General features: G+C 39.0%; 1 protein-coding gene across 5 annotated transcripts in view; it reads right to left on the bottom strand.

Moving 5' to 3' along the window:
* CADPS2 (calcium dependent secretion activator 2) overlaps positions 1-27,658 on the bottom strand; it is a 628,355-nt gene that overhangs the window by 330,989 nt on the left and 269,708 nt on the right. The window lies entirely within an intron of this gene.

Below are 27,658 nucleotides of genomic sequence, written 5' to 3'. Positions count from 1 at the left end.
TACAAACAAAAGAAAAACTATGAAGGACAGTTAAGAGATCCATACATCTCACTATATTAAAAAATCAATACAAGATGTATCAAAGATCTAAATTTAAGAATTGAGACTACGAAGTTGCTAGAAGAAAACAGAGGAAACACTACAAGACATTGGTGCAGGGATGACTTCTTGCCTAAGACATCCAAAGCACAGGCAACAAAGCAAAACTGAACAAACTGGACTATATCAAACTCAGAAGCTTTTGCACACAAAAATGATCAATAGAGTAAACAAACAGCGAACAGAATGAGAAAAATATCTGTAAACCATTTACCTGACAAAGGATTAACATCCCAAATATAACAGCAACTTAAAAAAACTCAATAACAAAAAAAATCCAGTTGAGAAATAGGTGAAGGACTTGACTACAGTTTTCAAAAGAAGAAATACAAATGGCCAACAAATATATGAAAAAATGCTCAGCATCACTGAAGCAAGGAAATATCATTATGTTCTTAGAATGGTATCTACAAAGCACATTGAATCTGTTAAAACTATTTAAAAATTAAAATTAAAACAATTTTTAAAAAGAGTTGCTACCCTAGGTAATAGGAAAAAATAAATGAGAGCATTTAAGGCAGTAAGATGGCAGGATGAAGATTACTATCCTTAGTTCTCAAGGTTGGATACGCCCAACCCTTAGCTACTATAAAGCCTCAACTCTAGCATTCTAGTCACAATCTGCCTTTATCCAGAAGGCTCCTAACTGGACTTTTGCATTCCTCTGTGCCTGCATAAGCACTGGTCATTCCCTATTACACCTTCCCAGGCCTGCTCAACTTGCTTTGTGTCAACAGCTTCAGGCTGACTTTCTTAGAATTCCCTGACCATCTCCACCTGTGCCACTGCATGGTGCTTTAAATAAGTTAGATTTTATCATTATTATGAGGGTACTTCAAGGAGTTCATGAAAAAGAAAATAAAAAATAAGTTTATTTTGATTCAAAGGTTTAGTTTTCTGCTGATATGCATTTTACATGACTTTTTTTGAGCAACAGAGGTAGAGGTGGGGGGGGGTATAGGGAAAGAGGGAGAGACAGGGAGAAAGAGGGAGGGAGGGAAGGAGAGAGAAGGAGAGAGAAGGAGAGAGAGAAAGAGAGAGAGAGAAACATCTGCTGGATCACTGGGTCACTCTCCAAATGCTTGAAAAAGTTGGGGCTAGCTTGGCCTAAATCTGGGAGCTTGGAACTCAATCCAGATCTCCCACTCATATAGGTTGTAGGGATGCAACTACTTGAGCTATTGCCAACTGCCTCCCAGGAAATGCTTTAACAAGAACAGAATTAGAAATAGAGTAAATACTTCAACCCAGGCACTCTGCTATGGGATGCCATTGTACCAAACAGCACTTAACTGCTACACCAAATGTCTGCCCTTTTCATAACTTTTGAAGGCCCCTCCTATGCATTAATTTCAAAACATTGCACCAAAATAATCTTTTAATTCTTTAATTTTTGGAAGTATACTCCTATTTGATCATATCCTTTACTTCAAAGTATTTGCTAGGTTTGCAATCACATGTTCCTATGTATTTAATTGTTAATGACTGTCTTCTTCCCTTAGAAGCCACAGTTATGAATTTAGTTACCATTAGAAACCCCAGCCCTGTGCAGTGTCTGGCACAAAATGGGGCCAGATTATTGTTTGCTGAATAAATATATCAATGAATGACACCACATAATTTATTCACATCAATCCTGAAATAATGGTGAATAGCGTTATAGCAGTTGGACATTTTATTGACATTACATTTTATCATGCCAAATGCAGTAGCAGGAATTGTATCAGGTCAAGAACTCTGCTCACTAAATTATTGCTTCACTATACAGTTGCACAAATTGGATATACAGTAGCTCTAGATGGGACTTCCATTGACAAACACAAAATATTTCCTATTTTTAAACCAGTAGTTTTTATGGATATACAAACTACTCAAGGTTGGGGGATGTTAGGTAAGAACAACTGCCTGGGGCCAGCTCTGTGGCACAGTGGGTAAAACCGCCACCTGCAGTGCCTGCAACCCACTTGGGCACCAGTTAGAGTTCTGGTTGCTCTACTTCGATCCCACTCTCTGCTGTGGCCTGGGAAAGCAGTGGAAGATGGCCTGAGTCCTTGATCCCCTGAACCCACGTGTGAGACCCAGAAGAAGCTCCTGGCTCCTAGCTTCAAATCTGCACAGCTCTGACCATTGCAGCCATCTGGGGAGAGAACCAGCAGATGGAAGACCCCTCCCTCTCTCCCTCGTCTCTTCCTGCCTCTGCCTCTGCCTCTCCATAACTCTGCCTTTTAAATAAATAAATAAATAATTTTAAAAAAAATAAAAGAACTGCCTGATTTTGAAAGTCATTGCTACATTTTAAAATGACATATATTTGCCTAAATCATCACCAGTGATTTTAGCATATTTATAGTGATTCATAAACATTATATGATTTAAATAAATTTTCACAAATCATACCAATCACAGCTAATAAACTAAAAATGTACATATTCTAAATATGTTTCTTGTGGCTACTGTTCATGTGTGACCTAATCTGTCTCAGATAACTATGAAGAAAAGGAATTTCGGGCAAAATCTGTCGGTGAGTGCTGTCTATTAATAAACTACTCAACAGGGATTTTATTTTTTTAAAGACTTATTTACTTAAAAGGCAGAGTGACAGAGAGATAAGAAGAAGCAAAAAGAAAGAAAAAGCTTTTCCATCCCCTGGTTCACTCTCCAAATGTTTACAACAGCCAAAGTTGAGCCAGTCTGAAACCAGGAACCAGAAACTCCATTTGGGTGTCCCATGTGGGTGGTAGGAACTCAAGGACTTGGGTCACCTTCCACTGCTTTCCCAGGTGCATTAGCAGGAAGCTGGACTGGAAGAGGAGTAGCCAGGACTTGAACCTGCACTCCGATATGGGATGTTGGTGTCACAAGCAGCAACTATAACACCTGCCCTACAGAGATTTTATTGTTTTGAGAGCTCATATTTAAACTTTCTGATTCTTGAACAAAACTATTATACTGTAGTTTTTCCACTGGTCTTTTTGGTACAATTTTCTTATTCCATAATCTTTGTGTCTGCGGCCTGTTTCAGTAGAGGATTATCATAGAATTCTTCGTAAGAATTTAATGCTTTATGACTGCTTAAGTAGTAACCATTATCTTCTGTATGAGATGAATATCTGATGATGTTTCTGTTCAGTAAAAATTCTTTCTTGAAATAAAAAAAAAAAACTGAGGCAAAGTCCATTTGTACATATTGTAAAACAAATGATACTTAAAGGTTAGAAAACAGTTTATGTTCAATTTCCTTTCATTACATCACAAACATTAAGTTAAAAACTCAAATAGTGTGTAATCGTGTATTTGCATTCCAATCTAATCAGGTAAAATATTCATATTTTATAACAGAATAGGAAATGTGTCAAAATTTGACTTGACAACTTTTAAGCATTTTTTAAAAAGAATAACATGAAGATAAAACATTCTTCCAATGAAATGTTATCTAGATCCTTGGACAATGGAAATCATGTATGTTACAAAACAGAACTTACTTTCCTAGTTAGATATTTAATTATCATAGAAACATAATTTCCTTTTTAGATGATTTACATGAGTATATTTTTAGCTATTGCTTTATTAGTTCTTATTTACACATGCAAAAGTTATAAGCAATGTGAGTGAAGAACAGCACAGTTGCATATCTGGTTAAATAAAAATATTCTACCATTGCAACATATGTCTTTTTAAAAATATCTGCCATACTTTTTCATTTGTGTTTGTTATAAAGGGAGGAAAAGAGAGAGAAAGAGAGAAAGAGAGAAAGAGAGACAGAGAGAGAGAGAGAGAGAGATCCTATCTGCTGGTTCATCCCCCAAATGTCCAATATTTGCAACAGCCAGGGACTAAGCTAGGCAGAGCCAGCTCAAGAATACAATCTGGGTCTCCCCACTGGATGACAGCCTCCCAAGTACTTGAACCAATACTTGCTGTCTCCCAGAGTACACATTGGGAGGAAGCTGGAATCAAGTATAGAGTCAGGACTCAAATATCCAGGAACCTGGATACGTGATGTAGGCACCTTAAGTGGCATCTTAACCACTAAGTCAAGTGTACAATTCACATACATTTTAAAGTAGAATATTATATTCATTTTAGGAACATTAAAATTCTAGTTTACATTTAAGGAGAACCTATTCCTAGAAACTCTATGTGATTAATACATGTGATGTTGATAATATATACCATTTTTATTGCTGCAAAAATGGTCTGAATATATAAGATGGTATATTAATGTTGTATTACTTGGAATTTATTAAGCAAGATTTGGGATACAGAGAATGATTTTTATGATGTCATTTAGTCAAATTGTACTTAATTGTGTATTGGATGGAAATTAAGTAATAACTGGCTGCTTGCTGCTCAAACTCATATTTTTAAGGCACAAATACTACAAGGATAGCCAGTGCATAGCTACACTTTTATGTGGGTACCTAAATTTTGATACATAGTATTCTCCCTACAGATGAACTGCTCTCACTGATACTTCATCAATAGACTCAACAGTGTTATGGTTGTTGGGGATCAAATGCTTTGTCAAATATAGGCCAAACCATGAGCCACATATGTGGATACAGTGCTGAACAAGACCTGGCCTGTCTCTTCAGGGAGCTCATGATTTTTGAATGCTGACAGACAGACAACTAGGGAACAAGCATTTGGCACAACAGTTAAGATGCCACTTGGGACATCTGCATCTCATATCAGATTGTCTGGGTTCAAATCTTTGCCTCTCTATGAGTCCAACTTCCTGCAAATGCACACACATGCAGGCAGCTGATGATGGCTGAAGTAGTTGGGTCCCTGCCACATATGTGACAGACTCAAACTGAATTCCTGGATCCTGGCTTCAGCCTGGCTCAACCTAGCTGTTGTAGGCATTTGAAGAGTGAATCAGAAGGTGGAAGCTTCTCTTTGTCATCTCTGTCACTCTGCCTTTCAAATATATAAAATTTTGAGAGACAGAGAGACAGACAGACAGCCAACTAGGACATAGAGAAGATTTCCAGAAACCAAGAACACACAAGGTGTTGCAAAAGCCCTCTGAGGTAGTAAGTAGAGCAGGTGCACAGGGACAGCTCAGAGAAGAGTCCCTAACCTGTGCCCACAAACAAAAGCCAAGGGTAGGGAGTGAGATGCAGAATGAAAGGCGGGCAGGTGCCATGAGAAGACAGATGGTGGTTCTAAGAGATGTTACTTTCCCCCACTAGGGGCATTTAAAAACGTGTTTGGACAGAGACCAGAGAGGCTCAATAGCCTGAGATGCAGGGGACAATTCAAATGCTTAATCAACTTCCATCAAAATACACCAGCACTCTGGCTTGGTGACTCTGCAGGGCAACACCCTGTGCTGGAGGAGGCAAGAGCTGAGAAGGTACCTTGAAGTCACAGACTTCCTCCTGAAGGCAAAAGCCAGTCACTAAAAAGTGTTAAGCAGAGAATGATAGAATCAGGTCTGTGTTTTAGAAAATGGACTGATGTAGAAGCGAGAATGGAGGCAGAGACCAAGCAGAGGCTCATGAAATCCAGCAAGGCTGAAACCAAGGTACCAGCCATGGTGATGCAGCAAAAGAGACAAGTTTACTAAGAAGACAGAAACAAATGAATTCAGAAGGTGGGTGGGGGGGAGATGTTATAAATACCCATGTTTCTGGCCAGGGCATCTCTGTAGACAGAAATACCACAGACTAAATGGCTAACAGAGGGGGAGGAGTGTTTAATGGTGAAAAATAAGTGTTTCTACTTAGTGCGGAAAATAGAGTAAGATATTCAAGTGAAAGATATCTGGAATAAGGAAAGATACGCTGTCCACTATTAATCAGATAACTAAAAATAGATTCTATTGATTGCAGAAATTCTCTTAGCATCAACTTGTGAACATGAAGTTATTTTTTGTATTTTTTTGTTACTGGTATTGGACTTTTCAGAATAGAGAGTACTAGCAACAATATGAATTACTTATACATTAAAGTAACAGGAAAAATTGCCATTTGTCTCCTATCTAATGGAAGAGTGATTACATTTTACTGTTAAATTCTTGCTTACCCATGCCACATAGACAGATATTCCCAGAACAGATTAATTATGAGCCTTGTAATGTACCTTATTTTACTTAAATGGTACTATAAAACGTAGCCATTTGATCACTTTATGTGAGTGTGCTCTCTGATTATTACATCTACCGACTGGTTTTAAGGAAGGCAGGGTGATAAAATGGATGGACACTTTTTGTCCAGGATACCAGAAGCTATGCGATGGAAAGAAAACAAAGCAAAACAACACATGCAGCCACTGAGTAAAGGAATTAGCCTCTGTGTGGACAGAAAGAGCAACCCCATGGAGCCAAAGCAACAAAGGCAAGCTCAGCTTGGCATAAACAAGTTTCCTCTTTCTAAAGATCCCACTGACAGCAGGAAAACACCAAAGGTCACCAGCTAGGTTGGGGACCTTCTCTGAAAAACTGAGCCATGAAACATTCACAGATATGCACAAGAAAGTACTAATGATGAAATTTTAATGCAATCACCAATCTGTCTGATTATGGGGGGGCAGGACAAGTCCATCTGTTAGTAATTCTCATCACAAAAGTGACTAATCACATTATGTCCACAAACTTGCTCTGAGCACTCTAGAAATACTGTTACTTCTGCAATTTTAATGAGTTTGCAGCAGTGGAGATAAAGATCCTTTCTCTAGGCTATTTATAATTTTTAGTCCCACTACTAGTAGGATATGTAAGTGCTTAACAAGGAGTTCTAATAAATAGTTAATTCTATCAAATCCTTGCTACGACATGAATTTGTTCAGAGCTGAACTCGGAATAATTTAGGTCTATTTTGTTTCTATTTACCTAATGCTTCATTTGTGAAACAATGAGTGAGCCTCTCTCCTAGAAGCTGGCTCAGCAGCTTTCACCTAGAATCCTGTATTTGCAGAGGGAGAGAACTTGAGAATGGTGAAACCAGAAACTCTGCCCACAAGTAAAATGAATGGTTGAATGCAAATCTCAGAGGAAAGCTACAGGTAAAGTTATTTCATGTTGATGTTGATATTCACCTGTAGCTGCTGATTTTAACAACAACAACAACAAAAAACACAAGAACTAATTTTAGGAACAGAGTTTAGAAGTGTGGAAGATTATATGTTGAAATTTTACATCCTTAAGATATTTGTAGTTACTCAATATTGCTCATACAGGGCATAAAAATAAGAAAAATGTAGAAGACTTCATCTCCACCATTTTGGCAGAACTATACAAAATTTGTGATTTTTTTTCACATGCAAATATTAAGAATTTTGAAGATTTGTATGAGAATTTGCCAAATTAGATATGATCCAAATGTTGCCATCTGCCAGCCAAACTATATTATATCAAAAAGAGGACAATTAAACATCAGAACACAGTAAGAATTTCAGATTTCCTCCAGGTAAAATTTTGGTATTTTATATGCCAAAAGATTTTAAAACTTTGCCAAACAAATCCATCTTGCATTTTATGTAACAAGAAATCTGAGCCAGGAAAGCAAAAGTGTTACTTATCTAAGAACTGATGAATTCTTTTTGCTTTTGCCACACTTAACTGCCACTGTGGTTCCTTCAAGTGCTCTTGTCAGTGAAGTTCTAAGAGTAAAAGAAAGACAGGCTTATCTTCCTTTCTCAAAAAAACCCATTCTAAAAATCTTGTGCCAAGTTTTTGTAGCAGTATTTATAGAATCTATTGTTTGAACTTGGAAGAAATGGAAGAGCAAAAATAAAATCTCTGAAGTACACTTTGACTTATTTTTTCCTTTAAACAAAATAAAAATCAAGGAAAAATACTGTTAAATCTTCTAGGTAACAAGGTTACTAAAAAAAAAGTTTCTTCGAATTTCATAGATGGGAGTGTAGAATCAGAATCAAAATGGAGTGAGTGTGGCTAAAAGCTAATTGCAGATCTCTTGCTTTTGTACATACTAGCTTTTCTCGCTAAGACTAAGGGTGTATCTTTGTGAAACTATGTGGGTCCAAATTTCCTGGGAACTAGATTGACCAAAATGTGTCCTTCACTGTTATCTTACAACCATATCTTGGATCTGTTATTGGGTTTGTTATTGATAACTGTTATCTTACAACCATGTTCTGGTTTTCCTCTTTATTGTTCACTGCATACCAGGGGTCCGGTTCGAAACTGTGAGCCCTAGTGGACGGAATATTATAAAAAGCTGTGTAACCTGCTGTTGGGAGCCGCACTCTGGGAAGGAGTGTTGGTCCGATCCGTGGCCAGTCCTGATCAGTTACCTTACCTCTCATTTGTCTCTCATTTGCTTCTTATTTTCAATAAAATTCGTATGTGACTGTCCCTGGTTTTTGTAATACTCTATTTTAGCTGACGAAAGGATGCAACAGGGAGAACCTAACATAAATAGCACTTCTTCTGTGCAAGTTATTGTTGATACTTAGAATACTTATTTTAAGGGGCTGGCATTGTGGCCTGGAGAGTAAAACCACCTGATATTACTAAAGCATCCCATATGAGTATTGGTTTGTGTCCCAGTTGCTCCACATCTGATCTAGTTCCTTGCTAATGTGCTTTGGAAAGCAGTAGCAGGTATCCTAAGTACTTAGGCCCTTGCAACCACATGGGAGACCCAGACAAAGCTCACACCTCCTTTCTTTGGCCTGAGTCAGCCCTGGCCATTACAGACTCTCGGGGAATGAACCAGTGGATGATTCTCTCTCTCTCTCTCTCTCTCTCTCTCTCTCTCTCTCTCTCTCTCTCCTTTTCTTTCTGTCACTCCGTTGTTCAAATAAATACATATTTAAAAAAGAAGAAAACTTAAGTCCCTATTCTAAATTGAAAGACTTAGAAATTATGGTTTAAAATTGTATTAATTGAAAAATAACCAATTTTCCACTAACAACTAAAGTAATAGTGAAAAAAGTCTTATAAATAAAAATATGAGGAATGAAATGACTACCATTACTATGGGTATATTTATAAAAATGTCTCTGAAAGAGAAAAAGTCACGTAGGTTGCTTGAGCTAAAAGTATTTTTTTTTTATTTGACAGATAGAGTTAGACAGTGAGAGAGAGAGAGAGAGAAAGGTCTTCCTTCCATTGGTTCACCCCTCTAAGTGGCCGCTATAGCTGGTGCTGCGCCGATCCGAAGCCAGGAGCCAGCTGCTTTTCCTGGTCTCCCACATAGGTGCAGGCGCCCAAGCACTTGGGTCATCCTCCACTGCGCTCCCAGGCCGCAGCAGAGAGCTGGACTGGAAGAGGAGCAACCGGGACTAGAACCCAGTGCCTATATGGGATGCTGGCACCACAGGAGGAGGCTTAACCAAGTGAGCCACGGCGCCGGCCTAAAAGTATCTTTTAAAACAAAATAACTTGAAGCACATAAATATTCCTACAAAGCAATTATATAATGCATAGACCCAAATCATTACCCAAGTGAGGAAACCAGTGAAAGTTTATCTTTTTTGATATATACTCTGTTTCAATGTAAAGATCGGAGATATATAGTGTTCATTAAAAATAAATTTCACTTACAGACAAATGTCAATCTTTATCTTATTACAACCACTGCAACTTTATTTTAAAAAATTACCTGACAAAAACTCTCTAGATTTGTTTATACATAAACATACACAAAAATGGATATTAAATAAACAACTTTCTGTGAGGCCTCATTTAGGTCACTATACTAAATTAAAGAACTGAACAAATTATACTACAGTAGTGATAATGAACTATATTTAAGAAAGTAAGTGCTATAAAAGAACAAAGCATTCTGAGAACAGCCTTGGTATAAGTTCTGCTGGTCTTGAAACATTAACCAGAGCTCCTGGGCAGACAACGGGGGTCACCATGTGTGCACACACAGAAGTACTAGGATGTAGGGCATTTTTGGTTCACACTCTGCATGGATCCCCAAGCTACCAAAGCCATTTGAGTGCTTTGATTTACAGAAACAATTTTCCCTGTTCTGTTTCCCTGTTCCGCCTGTGGCGGTTCTAAGATATTTTTACAGACTTTCTCAGATTCTCCTTTATCTGAAAGAATCCCAATAAGAGGAGGCTCGATTTGATTTAGGATTATCCTTTCTTCTGTCGATCCACAAGTCCCCAGCGGCAGTCCCCAGCTGCATCTCAGCTTCCCAGCTGCAGAGTAACAGTTGAGTGCCCTTCACGTAATGTATTAGCACGGTGCCAACGTGGAAGACCGGGCTGCAACATTACCCTCAGCGACTGCAAGATGCTCTGCTGCACAGGGCTACGGAGCCTTTGACAGCTGCCTTCTACCAGAGCAGATATTAATCTTCAATGACATCAACTGAGAAACAACACCAATGTTGACAGTGAATATATGACAACCAAAGAATGTGTTCCCTTCATAACTGACACCAAGACATTATTCATGTTGAAAACCACCTCCTTTTGATTGAAATCAACTCTCCAATCTTTGTACGATGACACAAACACCCAGGCCAAGATTCTCAGGCAAGATTTAGGAGACGGAAGCATATTTCATTTCATAAAACAATGCTGTCTGATGTTGTCAAGAGCACTCAATCCTTCATTAAGAGTGGAAGTTCTCTGGACTTAGAAATAGGATGCTAAGGGAAATGGTTTAAAGATGAAGAAAAATGAACACATGAGTATGGAAATTCAAAAGTCACACACAAAGCAAAGGCCCAAAGTGAAAATAGTGACTACGTGAGGAATGGTAAAATAAGAGTGAGTGTTCCTACACACACTATCTAAATTAATTTACAGAAGAATCCTTGAAATGAGTAGTATTGTATCCATTTTATCAATGAGCTCCCAGACCAAAGGGGTTTCAGTAACTAGTCATAATAACAAAACTAATCTGTGGCAAAACTAAGATTTAAATTCTTTAGTCTTTCCCTAAAACCATGCTGCCCTGGTAAATACCCACTAAAATCACCCTGAATCTTAACATTTTCACATCTTGAGTTCTTGAAAAATTGTACTGCTGTGTGATCGCACTTAAATGTAGAATGTAAAAAGAGCTGAACTCACAGAAACAAAGAGGGGAACAGTGTTCCAGAGATGGGGGATGAGAAAATTGGGGCGAGCTTTCAGTTTTGGGTGCAGACTTTCAGTCATGGGATGAAATGAATCTTGGGAATCTAATGTACGTATGGTGATGGATGAATTAATTATTAGTATTATTGCAAAATGCACATGTGTACAAAATAACATATGCCTTGAATGTATATAATCTTTGTCAAATAAATAATCCAAAATTTAAAAAATCCAACTTCCTTAGCTTTCATCCAATGTATTTCTATTTTTTTTAATTAATTTTTTTAACTTTTATTTAATGAATATAAATTTCCAGTATACAGCTTATGGATTACAATGGCTTCCCCCCCCCCATAACTTCCCTCCCACCCGCAACCCTCCCCTCTCCCACTCCCTCTCCCCTTCCATTTGCATCAAGATTCATTTTCAATTCTCTTTATATACAGAAGATCAATTTAGTATAAAGATTTCAACAGTTTGCACCCACATAGAAACACAAAGTGAAACATACTATTTGAGTACTAGTTATAGCATTAAATCACAATGTACAGCACATTAAGGACAGAGATCCCACATGAGGAGCAAGTGCACAGTGGCTCCTGTTGTTGACCCAACAAATTGACACTCTAGTTTATGGCGCCAGTAACCATACTAGGCTGTCGTCATGAGTTGCCAAGGCTATGGAAGCCTTCCAAGTTTGCCGACTCTGATCATATTTAGACAAGGTCATAAAAGACAGGGTGAGGATAGTAACCAATGATCCTAAGAGTGGCATTTACCAGGTTTGAACAATTATACAGCATTAAGTGGGGAAGAGGACCATCAGTACACACAGGTTGGGAGTAGAGCCATTGGTGGTAGAGTAGAGGTTATGATTACAAAGGAATGAGGCCCAAGTGCACTAGACAGGGTCTAGAACAAAGGACAGAGTCATTATTAGAGGAGCTAAGAAAGGTGCTGTCTAAGCTACAATTAAGTTATCTGATTGAGAGGCAAATAGAACCTGATAGAAGGGGCTTGATAATAATCTGGTGGGCTTTAGGCCTTGTAAATTAAGAGGCCCAGAACTATCTATCTCTTCACATGGGGTATATCCTAAGGGAGGTGTGAACCTCCTAGGGGAAGGCACTCTGTTGACTTTCATTACTTGGCTGGCCTGGGAGGAGAGCTGGCCAGGTAAAGGCAGGTGGCATCTCTAACAAGAAATTTACAGTTCTGCCTGCAATGTTGCTGACCCTACTTGACCATCCCCTCAGCTGCAGTGGTCACTTTGGAAGTTGGGCTGAGTGAAGGGCTTTTCAGCTTAGAGCCAATAAGATCTGTGGCTCTGACCTGGGCATCCTTCGACTCCAGGGCAGGTCCATTTCCAGTGATCCAACTCTTGGCAGAGCTGCCAGGGCTCTTCACAAGCTGACTTCTGCTGAAGCCCAGGCTTACCACATTTAAAGCCACTGCAGTGGACTGGCCTGTTGGGTCTCCTTGAGGGCAGATCACTGTACAGATCAGCCATTAATAGGCCTGCCACCCATTGCTTCTGATGCCGAGCTTTCTTTTCCTCCTGGTTTGTGTTAAAGCAGACCAGAGGATGCAAGTCAAGGGAGTGCCCGTTTCCCATCTCTAATCTTCGGTGGCCTGAACTACAAGTCTATAGTCACAGGCATGTTCTGTAGTAGTTTTTCTAAGGTAGACAATGCCCATGAGGAAAATTATATTCTCACTTGAAAACTTTCTTTCCCTTTGGTCTGAAAGGGAGGTTTTTTCTACTTACTGTATACTTCGCTGATGGCGAAGTGAATCTAGCTATGAGATTATTATTTAAGTTCTTATTTTGGCTATGCTATTGCAGAAAAATGTTAGCCATCTCATTTAATCTTTAGACCTTACAATGTATTTCTATTTTTAAATAGTATGATTCTGGCCATTTTTCGAAGCCTGAACTCATTTACCAACTCATACCAAATGCTATGCAGAGGGTTCTTAAAATGTCTTTCCTACTGATGGAGTTTTCTTCATTCCTTGACTGTTCTGAAGATCCTAGCAATCTTTTACCTTTGCTACCCTACTCTTTCCTCACAGCAATATTCTAAGTCAGGGGTGGGGAACATTCAGCCAATGGACTGCATAAAGCCCCCAAAATCATTTGGTCTGCTCCTGCCAAGGCAACTACAGGCAGGATTCAAAATTCAATAAATCTAAAGCAGGCTAATTTTTAAGTTAGTAGTTTTGTATGGTCCTCAAATGAAGCTATAAACATCTAACACCTCTGCTCTAAGTAGTTATTATACTTGTGTCACAAGAGAAGATTTGTGCTTGGTTGTCTGCTTAGGAACTGCTGTGTTCTGGGTAAGGATCTGCACCAGCATCGGTGGATATGGGCTCCATGCACATCACCTGGACTGCTGGACTGAGTTCCAGATGTAAGGGTACCAGCAGCCGAAGAATAAACACATTTCCTCCGACTTAATGAGTGAAGTAGTCAGATGTGAAGTATTAACAACTATAAAGTCTTCTGATCTCAAGACTTAGTCCTTCCCCTGGTACTCAACAGTTTGAAGGTAGCTGCCTTCAAACTTGTTCTTATGCGTTTTCTACAATAATATGGAAAAATTATATACCCTCTCCACAAGGTTTTAATTGGGAAACCTGAAATTTTAAATATTAATTTAAAGAGCTTCAAAGGATATAATTTCTGGTGCTTTCAAAACTCTGATATTAAACATAAAACTGTGATGCGATTCTTTAACAGGATGAACAGCATCTAGCCATTTTAGCAATATGATCTAGTCATTAAAAAAAAAACAAACTCTTTAATAGAAATTTGCAATACATGTTATGCTTTGAACTCTTACTTTTCTTTGACTTCTCCCTAACAAATACAGAATTTTGGGGGCCAGTGCTGTGGCATAGCAAGTTAAGCCACTACCTAGTGCCAGCATCCCATATGGGCGATGGTTCAAGTCCCAAACACTCCACTTCTGATCTAGCTCCCTACTAATGCACCAGGAAAAAGCAGTGGGAGATGGCCCAAATCCTTGGGCTCCTGTTCCCACATGAAAGACTCAGAAGAAGCACCTGGTCCCTGGCTTCGGTCTGGCCCAGCATTGGCTGTGCAGCCTGTGGGGATTGAGCCAGCAGATGGAAGACCTCTCTCTCTCTGCCTCTGTGTCTCCCTTTTCCTCTCTGTAGCTCTGCCTGTCAAATAAATACACTTTAAAAAAAAAAGAAATGTAGAATTTTATCCTACTCTACTATATTTTAATGGTTGAATTTTTTATTGATGATCCTATCATAATTATATGAAGTTTATATATATACATAATATGAACATTTTTATTTCACTTAAGAATTATTAGATATTGAAAGTCTCTGTGATGGTACTTTTTTTTTTAAAAAAGGATTTATTTATTTATTTGAAAGGCAGAGTTGCAGAGAGAGAGAAAGAGAGAGAGAAATCTTTCATCCTCTGGTTCACTCCCAAATGGCCACAATGGCTGGAACTAGGCCAATCTGAAGCCATGAGCCAAGAGCTTTTTCCGCGCCTCCCAATGGTTCAGGGGCCCAAGGACTTGGGCCATCTTCTGCTGCTTTCCCAGGTGCATGATCAAGGAGCTGGATCGAAAGTGGAGCAGCTGGGATATGAACCAGTCCCAATGCGGAACAGTGCTGGCCCTTTATTTTTCTTTCGGATGACCCTAAGGACCTAGTCCTGAAATTTCCTCAATTGAGCTTTTATTTTGTTACACTGTAATAAGTTGGCCTAAAGCATCATCTGTTCTTCAGTGATGACTTGGCCCCAAAGGGCTTGCTATATAAACCAACTGTAATCTGACCTAAGAGTAAACCTTCTTAATCAAGGAACTGAGTCCTAGCCAAGCATAACAGGTAAACTTCCAGCCAATCAGAGGCTAAAGGCTACCAAATTATGTCAAAATAAACACCAGACTGCACTAACCAGATAATCTGAGGTTCATTTCCTGCCTTTCTGGTTATAAAAGTAGCTCATCACATGGTAAGATGGAACATTCAGAAACACCACTGGTCATGAATGCTGTCTACTTCTAGAACCTTTATCTGTCTACTATCTAGAACCTTTAACTTGGTTAATTGAATAGGTCTCAGTTTTTATTTTAGTGCTCAGAATTACCAGCAGTACTCAAGTTATCCAAATATCACAAATTTGAATAAATAAGTTTATTAAATATGTACCTCAGAGAAACATAGCATTTTTCCAATTAATCATGTATCCACAGGTGATTAATACAATCAAGATTGAGATAGAGTTCAGCAACATTTTAATCCAAGATTTTGTTTTTCTGTTGTAAACTCTAAGAAAATAAATAGATGGGCACATTATTAGAGCAATGTCCAGCAATCTGTTTCCTTCCTGCTTAAATGTCCCCAAACCATACAAAGATTAATAAGCAAAATCTATTTTTCAATTATTTAGCAAGTGCATACTTGAATACATCCTTTATCAACTATGTGGAAAGCAAAGTAGCAAAAGCCACCTAATTTGCAAAAGGATTTATTACATCATCAATCAATAACTTTCTCTAAACTAACAGTAATATTGCTTGTTTAAACGATGTCCTGAAGGATTTTCTACTCTGTGTAAGAACCTCCACAGTAAGGCTGAAATTGGGTAAAAGATAAACTTTTCTTTGGTAAAGTATGAGAAAGGCAAATGTGAAAGGGAGGCTGAGAAACACAATTTGCTTACAGATCTTCTCCTAGAGAGAAAAGCTGTAGAAGAAAGAGTACATACAGACCTAGAAGATGCATATCTCAACTCCATTAAAACTATACTTGAGGGACGGTGCTGTGGCACAGCTGGTGAAGCTGGCACCTGCAGTGCCGGCATCCAATATGGGTGCTAGTTCAAGTCCTGGCTGCTCCACTTCCGATCCAGCCCTCTGCTAAGGCCTGGGGAGGTAGCGAAGATGGCTCAAATCCCTGGGCCCCTGCAGCTGTATGGGAGACCTGGAAGTTCCTGGCTCCTGGCTTTGGATCGGCGCAGCTCTGGCCATTGCAGGCATCTGGGGAGTGAACCAGTGGACAGAAGATCTCTCTCTCTTTCTCTGCCTCTGCCTCTGTAGCTCTGCCTTTCAAATAAATAAAATAAATCTTAAAAATAAAAAAAAAACAATACTTGTACTTGTTCTTTGCAAAGTTCTTTTGTTTTTTTCCAGGTTGTCTCACACCTTAGTTTGTAAAATATGGTCTCAGCCAGGGTTACAAGCATCTTGACTGACCATGGATCACGAGCACATACAAGAAAAAGAACAGGCCCTTTAAAGTGAACATATATTCTATAGTCTCCATAGAAAAACAGAAGCTTGAGGTAAGAGAATGAAGGTTGAACTTCCTGATAATCTGAGAGGTGTTGGCCCAAGTGTCACACCCTGAGACCTACTGGGAGACAGACAACACTTTAATTACATCTATTGTGAGTGGTGTTAGAGAGGGCCCAGTAGGCATGATAGACAGTAATTGGGGGCATTTGCTAAGAAAATGAAATTAAAACAGGAAGGGCACCAATGGCCTATATGACTAGACCAGTAGCTCAGGAAAATAAGAGAGAAGGCAGCCCAGGATGCAACATTCTGTGAATGAATAATGTGATGTCAAGCTGGGGCATTCTAAGAGAAAGTTTTGGGCCGGCGCCGTGGCTCAACAGGCTAATCCTCTGCCTTGCGGCACTGGCACACTGGGTTCTAGTCCCGGTCAGGGCACCGGATTCTGTCCCGGTTGCCCCTCTTCCAGGCCAGCTCTCTGCTGTGGCCAGGGAGTGCAGTGGAGGATGGCCCAAGTGCTTGGGCCCTGCACCCGCATGGGAGACCAGGAGAAGCACCTGGCTCCTGCCTTGGGATCAGCACGGTGCGCCGGCCACGGCGGCCATTGGAGGGTGAACCAACGGCAAAGGAAGACCTTTCTCTCTGTCTCTCTCACTGTCCACTCTGCCTGCCAAAAAAAAAAAAAAAAAAGAGAGAAAGTTTTATGTGGACACCTGCCACACAGAAAGAATGTGCTACCAGAGAGAGCCATGAAGAGCACATACATACACAGATGTCTCATTCCTTGCCTTCCTCCCCTCCTGGCCACAACCCCAAAGTGGATGAAGGGCCAGAATTTTATTTCAGTGAGCTGAGACTCAGCTTGTAACTCCTGCATCCCAAATACGGTGGTATACGGTGCCAGTTTGAGTTCCACCTCCTCTGCTTCCATTCCAGCTCCCTGCTAACATACCTGGGAATGCAACAGACGATGGCTCAAGTACTTGTGTCTCTGCCACTCACGTGAGAGACCTGGATGCAGTTCATGGCTCCAGGCTTTGGACTGGCCAAGCCTTGGTTGTTGTGGCCACTTAGGGAGTGAACCAGTGGATGAAAGCACACACACTTTTTCTCTCTCTGTAACTGTCTTTCAAATATAATGTCTGTTTTAAAAAAGTAGATGAGTAGGTTAAACAAGAAGAGTGCAAAGAATAGATAATGGCAACCTTTTCCTCCGATAAAGTAGAAGGGAAGAAAAACATTTGGAAATATTTGAGTTCTTATTTAAGCTGATCTGAAGGTTTTAATACCTGAACCTAGTATTTAATATGTGAAAGTGACTAGAAAAGGTACGGCATCTGGCAAGGTGTCTTCAAGGAGATCGAAAGGGAGATATTAAAGAGCTGGATGGTAGGGGGATAAATACTGTTTGCTATTAATGCTCTGTCAAACTTATCCCATTCAAAATTGGTTGCATAGGGGCTGGCATTGTGGCATAGCAGGTTAAGCTGCAGTCTGTGGTTCCAGCATCCCATATGGAGCTACTCCACTTCTGATCCAGCTCCCTGCTGATGGTCTGGGAAAGCAGAGGAAGATGGCCAAAGTTCCTGGGCCCCTCCACCCACGTGGGAGACCCAGAATAAGCTATTGACTCCTGGCTTTGGCCTGACTTAGGCCAAGCGGTTGTGGCCATTTGGGAAGTGAACCAGTGGATAGAAGACCTGTCTCTGTCTCTTCTCTCTCCCACTGTAATTCTAACTTTCAAATAAATTAATGAATCTTTTAAAAAATTGCTTACATGAATAAAATTATACAATAAGAGCCACCATAAATGTTGCTGTGAAAAAATGTCATACAATATAAGGGAAAGTTGTTTACAAACTGTAAATCTACCACAGAAATACTAAGAATAAAATTATATAAACTTTCTTCCAAATACTCTCATTTCTGGTTCTCACCGAAGCTCATGTATATTCTTTAGTCAGCATGTGGAATCTTAAACTATCATGTGTTTCCATTAATTGAGACGCATTTAATTATATATTTCCAGTGAATGTAATTCCTGTTATCTGGCCAATGTTTGTTCCTTTAGGCTTCAATGTATTCTATACCAGCAGTATCAGTTTTAGAGAAATGCTACTTCTAGTGAATTTATATAAAAAGAAATGATCTATGACTGTCTTGAAGTTTACTGCATATTGGTGAAGTTGACATCTTTTCATTTCATTGTTGTTTATGGTCCTTGCCTGCATTCCTGTTGAACTATGGTCTTTTTGCTTTTTGTTTGTTGAACTCATTATTTAGTGAAGCATTCAGCCTTCAACTACAATGTAAAATGAAATATGTTATCTCAGAAATTAAAAAAGATGGAAATGACAACAAATGAATTTTTTGTGCAGTTTGAATATTTTTCTTTTGGTTAATTAAAAATAATAAAAAAAAACTTTTAAAAGTATTTGTTTATTTATTTGAAAGGCAGAGGTAGAGAGAGAGAGGGAGAGACAGAGAGAGAGGGAAGTTTTCCATCTGCTAGTTTACTTCTCAAATGTTTGCAACAGCCAGGGCTTGGCCAGCCAAAGGCCAGGAGCTTGGAACTCCATCCAAGTCTCTCATATGGGTGAATGGGACCCAAGTTCTTGGGCTATCTTCCACTGCTTTCCCAGACATGTAAGCCAGGAGCCAGATCAGAAGTTGAGCAACTGGGACTTGAACTGATTGCTCATAAGGGATGCTGGTGTCACAAGTAGCAGCATAACCTGCTGTATAACAACGCCAGCCACTCAATTATAAATTTTTGTGTCATCTATCTCTACCCTGTAAAGTTAGCAGACTTAAGAATTGTACTTCAAAAATATTTCTCTTGGGCATGGTGGTTAACTTGCTCCTTGGGACGTCCATATTGTAGTGGCCAGTTCTCTCTCAATTCTCTCTTGTGTCTCTCTGATACACCTTCCTGCCTGTGCACACCCTAGGAAGAAGCAGATGATGGCTCATGTTCTTGAGTCTCTGCCATGTATGTAGAAGATCTGGATTGAGTTCTGGGGTCCTGGCTTCAGCCTGATGAGGCCTGGTTGTTCTGAGTTTGAGTGAACCAGCTAATGGAAGATCTCTGTCATTCTGCCTTCCTGCCTTCCAAATAAAAGGAAAATACACAAAGAATTAAGAAAATAATTTTATTACTACATTAAAATGACAACAATTATGCTTTTAAAAAGCACATTCAGTGCTTTTTGGTTTATCTGAGGTCTGTATTTAATGTCTCTCAAACACTTGTCTCAGTATCTTGTCATTTTGATAAATTTTCCACTTGTGGCTGCAATATTCTTTCCATAGTTTGCCAAATATCTATAATTCTGGCTAAAAATTATGGTTAAGAAACACGTACTGGAAACTGTATTTCTCATCATTTTCATGAGGCAGAAGAATGTTCTGTTGTAATATCTATAAATACATTTCGCTAATGATGCAACCCATCAGTCTGTCCCATTGCTTCCTGTCTTGGTGTTTTATTACTTTCAAGGGGGTGGGGAACATAGACCAACTAACTTGCAAATACCTTTTAATAAAGCAGCACTAAGCAATGAAGGAGAGATACAAACAGTGCTGCTAGCTTTTTTTTTTTTTTTAAAAAAAACAAATGAACCAATATTTAATTCAGTTTTGATTATCGGCAGACTTTTTTTTTTACTCCAATATTGTATCACACAAAACAATCTGTTAAGAGGTTAGATCTCATACTATATGTACTATACATTCTTTTCTATTTGTATTTAAAATTTCCTTATTTTGACTTCCCCTATACTAAGGTCTATCTTGACACTCCGTAAGGGAGTTATCAGCTCCCTTTTGTTTAGATGTTCAGGGGATGTTCTTTACTACACACGACAAACTAGGAAAGGTGGAACTACCACAAGACCACAGATCTCACCTACCCCAACCTGGTCATTACATATATTTTTAAATTATTTAAATTCCACATATTTATGGGCTGCATTGTAGCATTTCAATACATGTGTACAATGTGTACTGATCAAAATGGTAGTCAACCTTTCCACTGCTGGGATGCAACTATATGATCAGAGGCCTGGAACCTCCTCCTATTTTTACTACCCTGCCCATTTCTTTCTTGGTGGAATCATGTAAGGTATGGGCTAAAACTGAAATAAATGCAATGTCTTGAAGTGGGAAAATGCTGTAAATTGTAGCAATAATGCTTCTACAGCACATTCACAGGGAATAAATCTTTTGCTGGGTTGTTGATAGACCATGAAACAGTGACTTAAAAATTCATAAACAATCTTTGTTTCATAACTGAAAAACACAGCTTATCCCCATTCCCCTCCCTGTATAAAACATTAAAAAAATAAAACTTCAACATATGAGACTGTCCCACCCATCTATCAATACCATTTTTACCAGTCTCCAGGTCCCATGCTCTAAGTTATATACAAACCTCACATGGTGTCCCCACCTAATTGTTGGCAGGAACTCCGAACTAGAGGAATGAAATAGGAAATAGAAATCTTGATTAAGTTTATTGGAAACAGAGACTAAATAAGGCACTTTAATTAGCATGAGACAGAAGGATGAATTGATCTCCAGCAAAGAGCAAACTGTTGAGGCAATAAAATTTAGCAAACGAGTCTCAGGCACAATTCACTGTGATGATGGAGGTGAATCTCTCTCCTATTGTGCAGGATGAGTTCTGGCTGACAGTACCAGCACCACTGAAAAGCTGCAGCTGGTCAGCACTCACCAGATAAGTTTTTAAAGTAAAGTGCCCCTGGGTTACAACCATAACACAAGTCTCTTAATTCATTTTCAAAATTGATTCAGTGTTCACGGGGAAACACTGAGAGGCTATTTTAGTCAAATTTCTGTGTGGACAGAGTACCTAAAAGGAGAACTGAGGGCTTGCTATAATATTTTCTCTCTGATTTTTAAGCACTTGAATTCATTAAAATTATTAACTTACAGGTTCTCTATTCTCAGAATCTTTCTATGAGTACAGTATGAAGATATCTGAAATTTAATGAGTTATAGATCCTATGAAAACTTACAGTATTTGTGAAAAAAGTTAGTGTTGAGATAATTATTCAGATATGTCAGTTCATTTCATTGGCTACATACTTTAGTATTACTTAAATACAACACTTTTTAGAAACCATCCTAAGTGCAAAGCAACCTGATACAAATATGCATTGCCTGGTTCCATTTATATGACAGATCAAGGAAAGTAAAATTATAGAGCTTGAAACACAGGAGTGGTTCCCTGGAACTGGAGTGGGAGTGGGAGCAGAAGCAAATTGCAAGTAGGGAGGATAGAACTTTATGAAGTAATGTGTTTTAACTGAACTGGGGGGAGAGCATTTGGCCTGTAGATTAACACACCCATGTACCATATTTGAGTGCCTAGGTTCAGTTCATTGCTCCAGCTCTGGAACCCAATTCTACCTTCCTGTCTATGCAGATACTGGAAAGCAAAAGGTGGTGGCTCAAGTAGTTGCATCCCTGCTACTCACTTGGGAGAGCTAGACTGAGTTTCAATCTCCTGTCTCTTGACCCGACACAGCTCAGTCCTTGATCTCAGGAGAGAACCTGTGCATCAGAGATTCTCTCAGTCAGTCTCTACCTGCCCCCAATTCAAATAAATAAGCAAAAATTTAAAAATATGAATGGAAACGATAGCTTGAGGTGGCAAAAGTTTACTAAAACTCACCTAGCTTGCAAAGGATGAATTTTACATCATGTACATTAAACCTAGATAAGGTTGTTAAAAACTATTCTGGATGTGTGTTTGGTTCAGAAGTAAAAACTCAGTCTTGGGTAACTGTATCCCATGTCAGAGTGCCTAGGATTGAGTCCTGGCCCTGCTTCTGATTCCAGCTTCTTCTTAATGTAAACCCTGAGAGGCAGTGGGGTCCATGCAAACAATTAGTTCCAGGCACCTGACTTCAGCCTTGCCCAGTCCTGGATATTATAGATACTTGGGTGGCGAACCCATGGATAGAAGATCTCTCTCTTTCTCTGTCTCTCAAGTAAATAAAAATTAATGTTTTTTAAATAAAAAAAAAAACCTATCCTGTAGAATAAAGCATGACAGATCCTCAGGGCAAGTGCATTCCCTAAGATCTCATGGACTAGTATGGCGGATTAAATAAATGAATGCAAGTGTCATAAAAGAGCTTTTTCAGCAAGTGAGTGGCAGTAGACCATGTGCTTCTACTGGGTGTCAGAAGTGACAAGACTCAATTCCCACAACCATCAGGCTGGCAGGGTGCAACCTGGAGCCTTGTCTTCACGCAGCTAAGACACTGCTTCCATTTCTATTTACTATAGAAATAACATGCTTTGCCAAGCAAGGGCACCTTCATCACTGAAAATATATCAGCATTTCCAGAAGCAGCAAAAGCAGTGCTAAGAAGAAAGTTTCTAGCTGTAATTGCTTATATTAAGATGAAACATCACAAAACAGAAGTTAAACTTTCTACCTTAAGACTCCTGTGAAAAGAAAAGCAAATTAAAGTTAGCAAATTATGTAAAGTGGCAATTAATGTTATTGAGAATAGAAAAATAAACTGAATAAAATAAAATTTGCTTAGTTTTAAATATCAAAAATATGGATGGGGCCTGTGTTGTGGCACAGCAGGTTAAGCCACCGCCTGCAACAGTACTACTAGCCTTACTGAAACAAGATTATAAATAAATGCTAGGCTCAATTATATAGCAATAATTTAGATAATCAGGATGAAATGACAAATTCATAGAAAGACATAGAATACTGAAACTATCAAAACAAGAACGTTGATCTCAACAAACTTGTATTAAGGGAGCAGATGGAATTAGTACTCACAGAATTATCCACAAAAAGAAGAAACCCAGGTCTAGATTTACTTGTGAATTCTAACACTTAAAGAATTTATGAAATATTCATATGCTTCCTAAAAAACAGAAGGACTATGATGAAACTCATTTATAAGGCTATAAACTGAATCTAAAGTCAGAGACATCAAAAAAGGATATTATAGGACAATATCTCTCAATAATATAAGGCAAAAATTTTCAACAAAGTACTGAAAACTAAATCTAGTCATAAATAAAAATAATTGCATAGTATGATCAAGAAACAAAGTTGGCTTAACCCTTGAAAATTACATAATATACTGTATTGATGGAATAATAAAAACTTCATGTGATTATCTGAATGGTTCTAGAAAAGCATTTTACAAAATCCAACACCCTCTCATGATGCAACAACATTCAACAAAGCAGGAATAGAACTGAGAAAGGCTTCTATGAAGAACCCACAGCTAATATAATGAAGGTTTTGGCCGGTGCCGGGGCTCAATAGGCTAATCCTCCGCCTGCGGCGCCAGCACACCGGGTTCTAGTCCCGGTCGGGGCGCCGGATTCTGTCCCGGTTGCCCCTCTTCCAGGCCAGCTCTCTGCTGTGGCCCAGAAGTGCAGTGGAGGATGGCCCAAGTGCTTGGGCCCTGCACCCACATGGGAGACCAGGAGAAGCACCTGGCTCCTGCCTTGGGATCAGCACGGTGCGCCGGCCACAGCGGCCATTGGAGGGTGAACCAACGGCAAAGGAAGACCTTTCTCTGTGTCTCTCTCTCTCACTGTCCACTCTGCCTGTCCAAAAAAAAAAAAAGATTTTATGATTTCCCCTATGATTATGAAACACGCAAGAAGAGAATTGAAGGTGATTAAGCAATAAAATGAAACAACAAGTATCCAGACAAGATGGTAGGAAATAAAACTGTCACTATTGTCAGATGACATGTCTCTGGACAACAATATATATAGAACAGGAGGTCATTATATTAAGCAGAGAAAGACAACTGCTAAATGACATCACTCATTGAATCTAGAAAGTTGATCTCCCAGAAGCTCAGTGTATAATGGTGATTACCAGAAACACAAGAGAGCAGAGAGAGAGATAAGAAAAGGCTGTTGATGAATGGACACTTAGACAGAACCAAGAAGTTCTAGTGCTCTGTTCTATTACAAAGTAGGGTAACTATAATAATGATAATGTGCTACATCTCCACAAAAACTAAAGAAAAAATTTTCTGTGTTTTCATTATGAGGAAATGCTAAATGAAGAGACAGATATGTTTAATCTGAATGGACATGACACAACGTGTGCATGTATAGAAACATCACATGATGTTCATGGAAGGGAAGAATCGATATTTTAAAAATATGCATACTAACCGAAGTGATTTACAACCCTTATCAAAATCCCAATAACATTTTTCGCAAGACTAAAAACAGAACAAGACACTACTAAAATCTGTAAGGAACTCAAAAGACTCTGACTAGCCAAAGCAATCTTGGGTAAAAAGAACAAAGCAAGAGGCACTATACCACCTGACTTTAAAATATATCACAAAGCTACAGTAATTAAAACACCACAGTTGGGCAAGTGTTGTGGTACAGTGCATTAAATCACCAACTGGAAGGCTTGCCTCCTGTACCAGAGTGACCATTCTGGCCCTGCTTACTCCACATCCGATTCAGCTTTCTGCTCTGCTAATGCACCTGTGAAGCAGATGGCTCGAGAATTGCCATTCCTGTCATCCATATGGGAAACCCAGGTGGAGTTCCTGATCCCTGGCTTCAAACTACCATGGTCCCAGCTGTCATGGCCATTTGTAAAGTGAACCTGCAAATGGAAGAAATATCTCTCCCTCTCACTGTGACTCTACCTCTCAAATAAATAAATAAAAAATCTTTTAAAAAATTGGCAAAGGAAAGGATATGTTTCCAAAGAAGAAATAAAAATGGATAATAAATGAAAAGATGCCCAACAGCACTAGTCATTGTGGAAATGTAAATCAAAGTCATGAGATACCACTTCCCAGCTACGAAGAAGGGTATAAAGACACACACACACTGAACAATACTAAGTAGAGAAACTGGAATCCTTATACGTAGCTGATGGGAATGTAAATTTTTACCACTGTACAAACTATTTAGTGGCTCCTCAAAAAGCTACACATAAAATACTATGTCTCAGCAATTATATCCCAGGTATATACTCCAAATAATTGAAAATAGGGACTCAGACACTTGTACATCATTGTTTACTGTGTAGCACTTAATTTTGAAAATACTTTAAAAATTATCATATTTATCTGAAAGGCAGAGTGACACACTTGATCTTAGCCAAAAGGCCGAGAAGCAATAGGCAGAGAGACAAAAGAAAAACCAACACACAGAAGTCTCCCATCTGTTGGTTCACTCCCTAAATGCCGACAATAGCTGGGGCTGGGCCAGGACAAAACCAGGTCTCCCATATGGGTGTCAAGGACATAAATGTTTGAATCATCTCCTGCCACCTCTCAGTGTGCACATTAGCAGGGAGCTGATGTCAGGAGTGGAGCTGGAACTAGAACCTAGGCACTCTGATATACGATGTGGCCATCACATGTAGCTTAACCACTATGCCCAACAGTTGCACCCATTGTATTATTTTTCACAATAGTTAAAAGGTAGAAATAACCAAGATGAACTGATAAACAAGTGTGCACAAATTCATTTTAATATGGCACACACTCATATATACAATAGAATATTATTCAGTACTGAAAATGAAGTGCTAATATGCTACAACATGGATGAATCTCAAAAATGTCATGCTAATGGAAAGCCAAGACACTTAGGCAAAAGACGTCGTACACAAAGGACCCCTGTGGATGAGTCCCCAGTGCAAAGAAGGGGCCACTGAGAAGGATGTACTTTTCTCTGAAGGGAGGAGAGAACTTCCACTTTGTATATGGCCTTGTCAAGCTAGTGGACCAAAAAGGCTTCCATAGCCAAAGCAGGTCATGCCAAAAGCCTTGGGCGATTACTGATGCCATACGTAAGAATGCTATTTGTTAAATAAGCAAGAGTCATTGTGTACTAACTTCCCACACAGGACCTCTGTCCCCAAAGAGTTGTACCATAAAACTTAATAATAAAACTTGTTCCCAAGAATCACTTCCATTTAGTATATTAAAAGGAAGATATTAGTATGTCTCATAAGTTATAGTTGAGCCCACAAAAGATGTATCATTCTTGGCTTTCTTCTTTAAAGACAATTAAGTTTCTAAATGAAAAGCAGGGGGAGGAAGGAAGGCAAAGAGGAAGGAGAACAGAAAAAGAATAAAAAGCGAAATCACCTTCAAAAAGCAATAAAATATATCAGCCCTTGTATAGACTGTCGAGGAACATTTAATTTTTTTACTCCATTTGTTCTTTTCGTTTTTCTTTCTTTTTATTTCTCTTTCAGATAAAACAGGAGAGAGAGCAGGAATGGGGAGAGAATGGGTGGTATGGCAGATGTGGTGGGAAGAATTAATATGTACATAATGCTGTATTTATAAGATACATACAAATTAAAAATAAATAAAAATATCATGCTAAGTCAAAGAAACCAGTCACAAAACAGCATAATTTTACAAGATTCTATTTAAATGAAATGTCCAGAATAGACAATTCTATAGAGACATTAAGTGAATTAGTGGTTGTTTCAGATGGGGAGGTTGGGTGCTGAGAGAGGGTAGAGAATTTCTTTTTCAGGTGATGAATACATTCTAAAATTGATGGTGATAATAATTGCACAACTCTGTGAATACCCTAATACAAGGTGAAGAGTCACAAAAATAAGTTTGATCCACTGAATTAACAAACTTTAACAGCTGGCCAGGATATAAAATTACCTGGGATACTATTTCTGCCCTTTTCTCAAGGCAGAGGGAATAGCAAGTGCACTGACCAGCATTAGAGGGACCACATGATATCCAGGGTGGATGACAGGCAGGACAGAGGGAGGTGGTGAGTTCCCAGAGGTAGTAAGAGTTTGTAAAGAGGCAGACCTGCAGGGCTTTATCAGGTAGGAGGAGAAGGTTCAATGTGCTTTTTCCTTGGCCTCATAATACTCTGTGCCAATCTCTCCTGCTACACTTAAGCCTCCATATCCTTCCTGACTGCCTACCTGTTCTAAAGAAAATAAGTTTCCTGTTCATCTGTTACTTTCAATGCCTAACCATGCTCTAAGCAGAGGTTTCCTGAATGAATAGGCTGCAAATTGATGCTATGATTAGACAAAATCCTAAGTCTTATAAGACATTTTAAGTAAAGACTAAATGCAATGGAAATATGCTTTCTGAAGGCAGCATATAAGTGAAAGCCAGGCAGGTTTCATTTGAATCATTCAGCCAGGATGTTTATTTCAACCAGAGACTTTGTGACAATTCTCAAGCTTAAATTAA

This window comes from Lepus europaeus, chromosome 1 (assembly GCF_033115175.1).
Source record: "Lepus europaeus isolate LE1 chromosome 1, mLepTim1.pri, whole genome shotgun sequence".
NCBI lineage: Eukaryota > Metazoa > Chordata > Mammalia > Lagomorpha > Leporidae > Lepus > Lepus europaeus.
The sequence above is the reverse complement of the archived record's forward strand: the minus strand, read 5'-3'. Positions and strand labels throughout refer to the sequence as shown.